We start from the raw sequence: 13,584 nt of genomic DNA, 5'->3' as shown, positions 1-13,584 counted from the left end.
GGAGGCAGGACTCCGAGCACAGGCACTTGATGTGACAGGAGCCACATTTTAGAGGTCTAAAGGGATGGCCTGGTTGCCGTGTAGATGAATCCTGCAGCTGGAGGTTGGGGTGTTGTGTTCTGGTCAAGGGAGGCTGCCAGGGCAACAGGGGTCAGGGAGGGCAATGGCCACTTGAACACTTACCCTGTCACTCCACTTTGGAAGGCTTCAGTGGCCCTCTGCTGTCTGCACAACAGGATCTGACTTTCAGGATTGGTTGGTGACTCCCTAAGGGCCTTCCCTCAGAGGGCAGCCATCAGAACCCCGAGCCAACCTGCTCACACGGCTGACCTCTTATTCCCAGCCCTGGCTGTCCAGAGTGCTGGAGAATGATGGAGTCTGCAGATACCCACATCCTTCATGCAAAACAGTGTAGATCTGGGTGGTACCAGCTCACACCTGCCCATACGCTTCATTTCTTCATGACCTATGACATCTAATGCTATGGAAGTGTTATGTAAATAATTATGTCACTGTATTCCATACAGAGTAAGGACAAAAAAACTGTCTGGCTAGCTCTGCACCTTCTGTTTAAACATTTTCAGACCAATGTGCCTGGGAAGGCAGAAGAAAATGACCCCCAAGTGCTTGGGCTCCTGCGACTCCTGTAGGAGCCTGGATGGAGTTCCGGGCTGTTGTTTCCTGCCTGGCCCAGTTAGGGCTCTTGTGACATTTTGGGGAGTGAATCAATTGATGAAAGATCTCATGTCTCTCTCTCTCTTGCTCTCATTCTTTTTCAGACTGCCTTGAAGATGAATAAATTAATCTTCCATAAATGTTTATTACAGTAGTGACTGGAGTGTCCTCCTTCATTTAACAGTTAGCTCAGCCTATACAGTGGCCCCCTTAACCTAGGCCCTCTTGTCAGAACACTGGGAGCCTGAGGCTAACAGAGGTATTCAGAAGCACCTCAAGGACATGCTGGAACTTGGCCTCACACTCTGCTCCTGGCTGCACTGGGCTGGTGCTTGCCAACCTCGGTTTGCTTTTCAGGAGTTCTGAGGGAGGCAGCATGCTGCTGGCTACATGGGAAGTACAGCTGTGGGGGATTGCAGGCTTGGGGGACCACAGGTGGGGGGACCGCAGGTGGAAATGGCTGAAGGCTTTGGAAGGGCAGGCATCAGTGGAAAATCAAAGACATTTTTTCCCACTGAATTTGGGCTGCTTCTCATAGCTGATACTTTTCTTCCCATCCTATTCAAACCTGAGCCCATCAAGAAAGCCAGCCCCCTGGTGTTGCTAACTATGTAGGGGTGCAGGCCTGGCAGCCCATCTGCTGTGGATGTTTGCAAAGACACGGAAGGTGCACTATTCTTAGCTGGAGGGATCTCTGCTGGAATGTGCAATTGCTGTGAGTCTTTTCATCCCGTCTTCCCCTGCCGGCATCCTCGGTCACCATGTTGAGACCAGATGCCTAGAATCTAGAGGCTGCCCATCTCCCCTCTGCCATGTGTGGGAGGACAGGGCCCTTCAGCATCCCACCAGGTTCTTCTCAATGCAGTCCTACCCTGCCTGACACAGGGACCCATCGAGGTGGGTGCAGGGCCCTGGGTGTGGCGCACCTGTCACTGTGCAGATGGAAATGTTGCAAGCACAAAGCTGTCTTTTGTTGTGAGCAGGGAGTTGCAGCCTGGCCGGGTCAGACACACAGTGCTCGTGCTCACAGAGCTCCGTGACAGCAGCACCTGCCTGGGAGAGCTCTCAGGTCCCTGGGCTGAGAGAGTAGCCTTTCCTTCACTCTTCACCTTCTTCGACTGATTTCTTCTATAGCTTTTTATGTATTGTCTTACTCATTTCATGACGTCTAATATGGTTGCCGTTAGCCTTTAGTATCGTAAAACCACACCACATAGCAGGAAACACACAAAAGATTGATTGTCCATCGCCAGGGCCTGCAGTCCAGGCTCTCTCTCAGAGCAGGAGAGCAGCAGTGTGTTGGTAGAGGGCAAAGTGATATGAGAGCGATCAAGAGAAAGAGTTCTTTGCTGTAAGTGTTTTATTAACAAGGAGAGAGAGTCTGATGGACTGCTCCCTGGTGGGAAAGAGCCTGAGCCCACTTCCACATAGCAGGGTGATCCATGAAGGAAATGACCAGTGGGTTTTTATGCACCTTAGGTGTGGGGGTGCGGGAGGGCGGCAGCTCCTCAGTTAGCATGTGCTTGGGATGTGTCATCCTGGCGCTGTTGATCTTCCATGCAGACTTGGCATTGGAATCATCTCTGGATGAGAGTGTCTGCTTGACCTCGGCAGAAACAGCACTGAGGCTAGTGCAGCCCTTTTCTCTTGCTGGTCGGAGAGACGGCACTGGGGTTCAGTCTGCTGCTTCGTGCTCCTGGCTTGGGACAAGCCTCTTTATGCTCTGGCACATTCAGCTCCTTCAGGAGTCACCTCTGCTAGAACTCCCTACAATCAAAATCCAAAACTATATCCTGGCTATGAAGTAACATGCACATTTGCATGTTACTCAAAGTGTTTTTCAGATGGTATTACACATAAATAAATACCTTTGGCCTACAGTATCAGAAGTATCATCCATACCATGCAGCCATTCTGTCTTAGCCTGGGTAGAAACAGGGTGCTCATGCTTTCGCCACATCTTTCAAATCAAGCAAAGAATGTTCCATGAAGAGGTTAAAAACACCCAGGACTGAAAGTCATCTACTGGGTTGGTGTTGTGGCATAATAGGTCCAACTGTCGCTTGCAGTACCAGCATCCCATAGAGGCACTGGTTCTTGTCTCAGTAAGCAGCTCTGCTTCCAACCCAGCTCCTGCTAATGTGCCTGGGAAACTGGTAGAGGATGTCTTGAGCGCTTGGGCACTGTCCAAGACCAAATCGACTCCTGCTGTGTGTGACCAGTCTCCACTTCCAAGCCGCCAGCACTGGCTGGACCATAGTCTCGTTGCTGCTGGTAGATTAGCTGGTCGGTGTGTTTAAATCTGCTTTCTGGTTTTGGTTTCCTTGCATACTGCTCACACTTGCACTAGCCCTGGCACCAGCAGCTCCCGTGGCTCTCATGGAGCCTGGAGTCCACAGTCCGGGTTGGCGTTCACTCTGCTCTCAGGAGATGTGTGTCCTCACACTGCAGCGCCAAAGTCCTGCTCCTGTGGCAGTGAGGGGGCTCCTTGCTGGTTTTCAACTCTGGGGCTGATCCTGTGTGGCCCTTGCAGGGTTTCCGGTGACAGTGTGACCTTCAGCGAGGACAGCCCATCCATCATGCTGTGAACTTTTCACCGTGTGCCAGACTCATTTCCATGACGCAGGGAAGCTTTTGTCCTCAGCAATGTTGACGACTCACGAGGGAGCTCCTGTCTCATCCCTCTGCCCATCTGCACTCTGCTCAACCACAGACCACCTCCCCAAAACCTCTGTGCAATTCTGTCCACCATCCACTTACGGAATAGAAGTATTGCATTTTTGTAAGACCCACTTGTTATGTTTGCAAGAGCGCATCTCACGAAGGAATCTGGAACATTTTCTTAGTGTTGTGAAGATTTTTAGGTAAATCCACATATGTGGAACATGGTTAAATTTGTCCTGCAATTTGTATTTAGTGTCATACAGTTTCTGGTGGACAGGCCAGATAGTCTCCCAGGATAATGTTGCTGGAATCTGTGAGTCAATTCTCTCAAATCCATCATGTCTCCAAAGTGCAGACATTAAAAAGCAGAAAGCAGCAGAAGTTAACCAAGAAATTAAAAATACCCAAACCAAATCCAACATGAATTTGCTCGACCTCTTATCGTTGTGTGTGTGTGTGTGTGTATTCACACACATGAAGTGTGGACACGTAGAGTCTGAGGACTGGTGCTGATGACTGCAGGGTTAACTCTCAGGGACCCACCTCCTCGAAAGGGGAGTGGGACTCCATGGCCAATCTCCGTGTGCCTGCTGCCAGTTCTTGGTGGAATCAAACTGCCTCAGGCTGTACGCCTGATTTTCCAGCTGTGCATTCACAACAGGAAGGGACGTCAAGTCAGGAAGAACAGTGACCGCTCCCCAGGATGGCTCCCACAGGCGGACAGGGGCGAGCAGCTTGCCCACCTTTGTCAGCAGGCCCCTGTGTCAATTAGATATCAAAGAATTGTGAACACTGCACTTATGCTGTGTGGTAGCTGACTGGTGTTTCATACTGGTTTGTTTAGGCTGAGATTCAGTCCTTTCCCTGAAGTTTAGGGTTTGGGAAGAAGGATTTTCAGCTGACTCATGGGAGTCTCAGCTTCATGCACTGGATGAGAATCAAGGGCAAAATGTGCATGCCAGTAGTGACCAATCAGAGGCGATCATGGACAGTGCATTTGAGAACGTTCTGAGCACACATGTATGACACCCAGGTCACTTCTGTTGCATGTTCTAGAGAGTCATGTTGATTATGTATGTGGACATTCAAGGTGCATACACACATTCCACAAATGCTGCATGTTACAGAGATTCACGCCTCCAACATGTGTCGGCATTCACAGGAGTGCACACCCATGTCACTTATGTTGTGTGTTACATAGATCTGCTTTACACACATGTGTTCACGGGAGTGTACACATGTGTGTAACATATATGTCAGGCATATTGTATGTTACAAAGAATTGCCTTGCCTTCTTCACAGATGAGTCCTTCAAAGGATGAAAGATACTGAGCAACAAGATAGTGGAGATCTGAACTAAGCATACAGCTGACTTGTACTCACGTACAGACACTGCTGTGTTAGCTGTGACAAATGTGGGACAACAGGAGAACCTAGGTGTGGGAGCACCTTCACAGCTTTTCTGTAAACCGAAGCCTGTTGCACACCCAGCTTTTGTATAAACTAGCAAAGTCAGGAGGGGTTTCTATGGCAGATCAATGCCATGGTCTGATTTTGATGGGAGGTGAGGCTGGGGGCACCTGTGATGGTTTGGCTGGCAAGCAGCAGTGGGTGCTGGGGCAAACGGCATGGAATGGGTTTGCCGTGCCTCTTGCAGAGAGAAGATACAGGTTCTGATGTTTCAGAGAAGGGGTGGGGCTAACTCCTGGCTTACCAATTTCTTGGGCAATTTGAAGGAGAGTGTACATAAATCTTTATGCATGAGTATTTATAAATAAGCCAAGTTGCAGATTATTTAAGAATAATGTGTTGAGGGTGGTGTCATAGCCCAGAGTGTGAAGCCGCTACCTGCAATGCCAACATCCCCGCAGGAGCTCCCCTGGCTCCTGTCCCTGATTTAATGCAGCTAAGAAACCAGTGGAAAGCGGCTCAAATGCTTGCATCCTCTCCTACCACTTGGAAGACCAAGATGGAGTTCCAGACTCCTGCCTGCTGTCTGGCCCAGCCCTGGCTATTGCAGCCATTTTGGGGAGTGAAACAGCAAATGAAAAATCTCTATGTCTCCCATTTTGTTCTCTCTCTCTCTTTAATAATAATAATAATAATAATAATAATAATAATAATAATACACCTTAAAGAAACCACCAAGTAAACAGCTGTTTCTGTCAGTCCTAGCAGGTACACCACGCGAGGCACTGATGGGGCCTAGGCAGGGTTTTGCAGCCAGTCGTGGCCCTGGCACAGTGTAGCAGGTGCATTTCCTAATTCAGGATTGTCCTGGTCCTGCCTGGGTCATCTTCCAGGGGCAAATGAGTTTCTGGGGTTAAAGAAAAACCCAGGAGAATCTCGAGGGACTTAGATGCTTGGTTACAAAATTGTTTTCCTGAAAGAGGAGTGTGCCTAAGCAGGCCAACTTGCAGGGAAGTCCATCCCAACAGACGGGATCAGCCCTCTCCCTGGAGCCTTGCAGGACGCTGAGCCTGTTCCAAGACAGAAGCAGGGAAGGTCATTCAGCAATTTCAAGGTCACACAATTGATGACTCTGAAAGAAGCACTGAAGTCCCCGGTTTTCAGGCTCCGAATGCAGTTTCAAAGCCGCTCCACACTGCCTCCGGCTGCCGACAAGCAACTGGGCAAGCCCACGATTTATCAGCGTCCTTGGGCTTCTGTCAATTCAAATTTAACTTTCTTTTGGCTTCTAAAGAACACAGACAGACACTTGCCAGATGGACAATATGAGAATAGAAGTGCAGCTAGCTGGGAAACGGTAAAAGGGCCCTTTGTGGCATTAGAACTATAATCTTTTATTTATTAAGGTGTTATGCTAAATATTTGAAGAGATCAACATTTAATTTTTGAAAAATCTGCTGCATTTGAAATGAGCTTGTGGGCTATAAATGCTCAGGGAAGGAGCCCTGGAACAGCCACCGTGCCTTGTGGAGCCAATGACTCTGATTGTGAGTCTTCAGTGTCCACCAGGGTTTGTGGAAGCTGAGCAGTCAGGGTGCTGTCAACAAACGCTGCATCTAGTCCCTCGGAGAAGCCAACTCTGCGTGCCGTGAGTCTCACTGGGCTTCCTGATACGACACCAATGCCCAGTTTGCTGAACGAGAGTTCTGGCCTCTCCTCCGAACTCTGACGTCCAAGCCACCACAGGGAGCAGGCCAGGCTGGCTTGCTGGGAGCACATCCACTCACACTGCCACCCACACAGGGCAGGGCAGTGAGGCCACCGTGAGCTGCCTCACCTTGGGCGAGACACAAGATGTGGGGCCCAGGTGCCATCCACAGAAACACTGCCAACTCATAAGCAGAGAGCCCAGCGTCTTGAGCTCAAGGTCTCGTGTACGCTGTTGCGCAGTGACGTGCAGCCGGGACACTCCTGAAGTGGAAGGCAGGTTCTAGCCACACTGGATTTGTACGTCACAGTGACCAACTGGCAGGCACAACAGCAGGAAGTCAGCCTCCGATGACCTGGAACATGTGCTCCATTTGTATTTCCACAGGGAATGTCACGAACCTCCACAATTATATCTTACTGGTTTTTCTGCGGTGAGGGAAACACCAGAAAATATTCACTTGGTTTTAGAATAAAGGATGGTTGTGACATTTTGAGATCTAGTGAGGCATTTTGAAATTTAGTGAGAATGATGTTGGCTTCCTTACCAAGGGAGCACAGATCCCAAAGGCTGCGAAATACTGAAGGAATGCCTGATGACTTGGGGGAAAGGACAGGGTCAGAACTGGAAGGGGAGGGTTCGTCTTTCTCTGTCTCTCTGTCTCTTTGTCTCTGTCTGTCTCTGTCTCTGTCTCTCTCATACACACACACACACATACACACACACACACACATACACACACTGGTTCCATTCACTGTTTCAGGCCCTGAATAGCCACAAAAGGCTGGGCTGGGCCCAGAACTCAGTCTGGGTCTCTCAGAACAGTGGTGGGAACCCAAGTACATGTTATTGAGAAATAGCCCAGTTATTACATATGTATCTTTCAACTTTTTCTCTTTGAGTTGATAATTCCTTGAAACACCTTTACTTCTATAAGCTGCTCTCATCTGTTGACACTAGGAGAAGCTTGTCGTCTTGGACAGACCTCTTTATTTTAGTGTCTTATTTCTCTTTTGCCTGTTTTTTTTTCCCTTGCTCATACACATTGTCAACCTTCCTGTATTTCTTTAGCCTCCAGGGTTATTTTAAAGACCCTGTCAGATCATTCCTACCCTGGGCCATCTCTCAGCCTGGTTCTGTCGACTGTTTTGTGTCTTGACAGTGGGCTGTTCTCATCATTGTGCGTTGTGTGTGAACCAGGAGTGCCACATGTTCCCATCCCACTTTGAGGTGCTGAGCCCACGCAGAGGAGAGTTGATCTAAGCAGGTTGTCTGGCCTTAGTGGTCTCCTGAAGTGTCACCTAGGCCCTGTATCCTTGTGGCCTTGGGTTGCAATGACCTGAGTATGCCGTGGAAGCTCTCATGCCAGATGGCTTTACTCAGAATTTCTCAGACTTCAGTCAGGCGCTGGGATGAGGGTGACCTCCCGCAAAGCTGGACAGCCCCGGGTTAAGCTCATGATGGGGCAGGGGTGGGTCTGTCTTTCCTTTGTCCAGCTGCAATTTCCCAAAGGCCTCGGATGCTTAGGCGTCCAGGGTGAGGGACGCTATCTCAGCACTCCTGCCCACCATGGTGTTCGTGACTGGGTGGCTACTTCTCCTGCCTCCTGTGCATGGTTGCGGGAGGCTGAGCCTTGCCTCTGAGCCCAGGATCTTTGGCAGGAAAGTCCAGTAGGAGAGGAGGACCTTTCCCCACCAGACTTGGAGACCCTGGGGATGGTGAGAAAGCCCTGTGGCCCCTGGGCAGCCCCAGCAGAGTCCAGCTCCTCTGTGGCCCCTGCTGTCCTGTGTCCCTCTGTGTCCCTGCTCCCCTGCTGCCCTGTCTAGGGTGAACACACTTCCAACGTGATCTCTGACTGTTATGGGGACCAGAGTCCATCTGTCGATTCGGTCTTGTGTATGTGGGTGTTTTCCCCAAGGTTGTCTCGTCCCGTATCATCCCCGAAGCAGGCGGCTCTTTCTCCCCGTCCCTCCACTGAAGGTGTGTGCATTCCTTTTCTTTGCCTGCTTTCCTTGGAGGTCTCTGGTTCTCCTTGGGCTTCTGTGTCCTTGACGTTCAAGCCAAATCAACTGTCTTGTGGCCCAAACACAAACCGGCCCTCACAGATGACATGGCTGCTTATTATTCACATGGAACATGTGGGAGCAAATCTTCCCTCTTCCTCGCATGTGCTGGAAACCCAAGTCCAGCCCTCACCCAGAACCAGGCCTAGCCCCGGCAAGCAATAAACATCTTCAATGATAAAGGAGGAAATAGAAAAAAGGGACATAACATGTAAACATGTTGTCACCAAGCTATTCCAGTTGATTATCTCAAAATTTAATATTAGGCCAGCTCTGACATTTGTAAGAGGAAAGGCCAGTTTGATAAACATAGCCGACCTTTTACCTCGTGTTTGACAAAGGAGCTGCTCTTAATGTAAGTTCTGGGCCCAGATAAAGGAGACAACAGAGTGAACTGGAAAGTGACTACCACGTGGAGCCCGGCAACCCCAATCACTAGGCAATGGCGTAGCGCATAGTCACTTGCGTTCCCCGTCCAGTCACCATCCCAGTGGTTTCCCACGTTCTGGAGGTTGCCAGGAAGTGGGCTGTGGGAACCAAGTGATTGGAGCTCGCAGGAAGCCTGGTGGATGGGAAGGGAAGCCCACACCAACTGGATGGAATGAGCGGATTTTCCAGAGGCACATGGGGATGTGCCCACTTGCCGTTGGTGCCACAAAACTGGCACTGATTAGAATATACTATTCTGCTCAGGCTCTGAGTACAGCCCAGGGTTTAGGCATTGGCTCAGTGCATGTCGTAACCATGAGAATCCGAACATGAGCGACTGGGGACCACTGTGTGTGCCACGTGGCTGTGTCATGTGCCCTGGCATCCCAGCTATGTCATGGGTGAATGTTTCTCTTTTATCCCTTTTTTTCCTGTCACATGCCAACTTCCTGAGAGAATTTTACATATTTCTTATTTGCAGTGGCTGGTGCTGTACTGAGCTGAGCTGAAGCTGGGATGCAAGCCCACTTCAGCTCTCCCACCTGACGGACAGGCGCCCAATTCCCCTCCATGAGCAGGAGTCTGGAATCAGGATCCAAAGCCAGGCATCAAACCTGTGAATTCCCAAATGGGACTTGGGCATCTTACTTAGCAGACGTCTTATTCATTAGAATACACAGTCCACCTGAATGTCTTTCATTGAAAAGGAGGGCTTCGAAAGACTAAGCCATCGATAATTAACAGTATCAGATGGTTACAGTCCCCTTATGACTTTGTCGGGTCCCAGCCAGTCACCTCTGCACTGCAGAGCGACTGTGCATTCCCTGAGGTCCCTCCTGTGCCACCCTCCATGTGGCTCTGGGCAGGGTGCAGCTGAAAGCGGAAAAAAGGGGTGGTTTTTGCACAGAACTCTCTTACCTGGCATTTTGTTCCCAGTAGATCTTCCTTGCTCATTCCTTTAGCTGGCCTCCAGTTCACTCTGGTAGAGCTCTCTGGTCACTTCAGCACCAGCCCGAGGAGACACTCTCATTCGTCAGCACACTCCTCCCCATCCTGAGGCCGACTGCTTCCTTAAGCCTTAGCCTCACGGCAGAACCGATTCACTCTCCAGCAGTATTCCCAGCTCCCTCTCTTTGTGGTCCTGAGTGGTGCTGAAGAAAGGCCGGAAGTCGGTTCCTGGCCTTTCTCCACCACTGTGGTTTCAGGAGCCAGCCAGCCCTGAGCGGCGTCTTTGTGAGATGTGGCTCAGCTTGCCGGGTCCTCACGTGGAATGGCTCAGAGAGTGCATGGTGGTTGCTCATATATCCTACTCAAGTGAGTCAAAACTCATCCCAAGCCACACATCCTGCTGGAGCCTAGCAGAAAACCATGTGACTAGCAAGCTTCCAGCTGCCAATGGGCCAGATAGCAAGGAGCAAGGCTGAGCCACTTAGATGTGTGATTCTCGGGACCTCGACCTCTGCACCAACAGCCAGCATAGTCAGGGCTCTGTCCATGATGGCCCCTGGCGTTGGCTTTGCTTTCAGGCCAAGCAATGTGCACACAGCCAGCCCCATGGACTGCCCCCTGCTGGTCAGCCAGTAGCACCTTCCCAAGCCCGCTGCCTCCAGTCAGAGCACACCTGACACTCTGTTTTCACACCACCAAACCTTCCCACTCCTCTCCCTGCCTTTGCATCTCTGGTGAACAAAGCTGTGACTACTGCACTGCTTGCTACAGCAATCTCTGAGCAAACAATCTTTGTGTTCTTCTGTTTGCAGGGACTTTGTGGAATCCAAGCTGTCCTGAGAAGAGCCCCAGTCTTTAACTCCTTTTGGGTCTTGGCAACAGAGCCGCTTCTTTGTCTGGTAGGAGCTGTGTCCCACCAAACAGAGTTGGGAGAGGGTGTGCAGTGAGGCACTGCTGCTTAGGTGGACTGGTGCTCGTGGGCTGCAAGAGTCTCACCCCTGCCTTCACCATCCTCCATGGCTCAGTGTGGCTGCACCCCTGCCTTCACCATCTCTCTTGGCTCAGTGTGTCTGCACCCCTGCCTTCACCATCCCACCAAACAGAGTTGGGAGCGGCCACGCCCCTGCCTTCACCATCCCTCTTGGCTCAGTGTGGCCACACCGCTGCCTTCACCATCCCTCTTGGCTCAGTGTGGCCACACCCTTGCCTTCACCATCGCTCTTGGCTCAGTGTGGCTGCACCCCTGCCTTCACATCCCTCTTGGCTCAGTGTGGCTGAACACTCAGCTTCTGCCCTGCTGTCTGTGACAAATCACAAAATAACCCACAATGACCATCACCAGCAGACGATGTGGGATTTTCTAGGTCCATGGTGTCACAGCAAGCTATTTAAGGGTTATTAATGACCACATGAATATTAATGTCAGAAAATCACGGCAATGATAAAAGTTCCAAAGCCAAAACTTCATCTGTCATGAGTTCCTGATGTATTTACTGGGAGCTGCAGGCCTGGTGATTTCTGTAACGTGGATGTTACTCTTCTAGATTCTTGACTTTATACCCAAGGCAAGAAGGCATCAACTCCACACACTTCCATTCTCCTTCAGTTCCTTACTGTGGACAACTGTCATCTAATAAAAGATGACATATTTGGGTTCTTTAAGATGAAGATTTACCAGTCACCCAAATCCCAGGTGTTTAGGCCAAAGTGGACTGTCTGGGAGAAGTGCCATGCACAGCAGTGTTGGGGTGGCTAGCAGCTTCTAACTGATTTGAACTCCTGAGCCCCCAACAAGCAGCCCCAGGTAATTGGGCAGACATGTTTATCAAGTTAAGCTGGGAGCTTTTGACAGAAATTGGGAGCAGAGGAAAGCATCTCTGGTTTGTAAAACCACGGCAAGAGGAAGATGATCATGCGCGTGTCTGCAGCCCAGCCTCGCCTCTGGCAGGTTGCCCTGAGGAGGAAGAAAGCAGAGGCCTTCGGGGCATGGAAGGGCAACACTGAGCCAAGAGAGGCTGCTTGCCGCTCGCCTCCTGCCACGAGGCCATGCCCGCAGTCCACACCTTCTGACAGCACTGAGTAGTAATATCGGCAGCAGCTCAGCCTGCAAGATGAGCTGTGAGAGGAGGCCGACAGGGCAAGATGGGAGGTGTGAGGATGGAAGTGTCAGACCAGCATGCATTAGCTCCAGGAGCGGTGCCTGCAGCAGGGCCAGGCACCCTGGCTGTCTGGAACTGGAGTCCAGCAGGACTGGACTCCATGACCTATAAGTGGCAGTTGGGGCCTCTGTCGCACACCCCTCCTCTTGAAGCATGTGCAGCCACCCTCTAAGCGGACACCTGCTTGGGGTGCTCCATGGGAGAGCAGCCTGACTTCCAGGAGTGAAGGACAATGATTCCCAATAGAGCATTGTTGTCTACACCCTGTGACAGTGAGAAATGCTTCCAGCCTCTCTCCTGCACACCATGGGACTTGATTGTTTAGTGCAGAGAGCACACCCTCAGCAGAGAGCACACCCTCGGCAGAGAGCACACACAGCTTGGAGCTCTGTCCTCTGTGACTCTGAATGTGGACATCAACCCCTCGCCCGATGGCATGGCTGTAACTGTGCATGCCTGGAATGCAGAGGGGGTATTTACGATAATTCGCAATAATCAAACCCAGACCAAGGAAATAGGTGCAGGAGAATGTTCAGTAATTTGTAGCTAAATGACTTCAGGAACTTAAGGTAAAATGTCCAGGTGGTGCTTACAGGACTCATAAACACTTGATTTAAAGGGGCAGTATTAACATACAGGTTTATGATCAGAGTACTGAAATTAAATTGATTATGTCTACTCCGGCTTTAAAAAAATTGAAATGAAATAATAATTTGGCTACCTGCATTAAAAGCCTGCGAGCTACGAGCAACCCAGCAAAGCCACACCTGCCGATAGCTGGCTCAGCACCAGAGAACACGAGACTGGGGAAAGTGCAGGGGTTTCAGAGCCCCCGACCCCAGCCCAGATGCTGCCCGTCACCTGGGAGACCTTGGCTGCTTTGTCCCCTGCTGGAGGCTGGAGCTGGGATATCTGAACCTTAAGCCTTGGGGGACACCCACCCAATGCGTGAAGGCAGCTTCCCAGTGGAAGCCACTCAGACCCTGGAGTGGGGCTGTCCCACACACTGGTGGGGAGCTGGCCAGAAGTGGAATGAGTAGGACTCCAAGCGGCATCCATACAGGATGCAGGGGTGGCTTTGCTTCCGGGACAGCAACCAATTTTGCTTTTACAAAAGCAGCTCTTTACCTTTTCTCTGTTTGAAAGCTCAAATTCTGAGTCATTTGGGGAAAAGACCTTGTCCAAGCAGGTGTCCTCGGAGTTACCTTGGTAATGTTTTTCTTTCGGCCAAGGCTGACCATGGACTGGCTCTGCTATTCACAGCACCTCTGAAATGTGACAGAGGCGCGTGACATTACCTCTCTTCTGTGAAGTATTTCTTTCTGGGTCCCCTGAACTTGAAATTCCTCTTTAAAATTTCCTATTAATCCTGTTAGGGAGCTACTAGTAAAGAAAATTGCATGTTAGCTTTTATCAATCTGTATGAATAAATGTTAAGCGTTCTCGGTTAGAAGGCCTCTTTCTAGCTCCACTCATGTGCGAAGAGCCTGAGCAGCGGGCACATCAGCAAATCATTCGGAAGACGAAT

The sequence above is a fragment of the Ochotona princeps genome, chromosome 23 (genome assembly GCF_030435755.1).
Source record: "Ochotona princeps isolate mOchPri1 chromosome 23, mOchPri1.hap1, whole genome shotgun sequence".
Taxonomy (NCBI): domain Eukaryota; kingdom Metazoa; phylum Chordata; class Mammalia; order Lagomorpha; family Ochotonidae; genus Ochotona; species Ochotona princeps.
Note: the sequence above shows the minus strand (reverse complement) of the source record.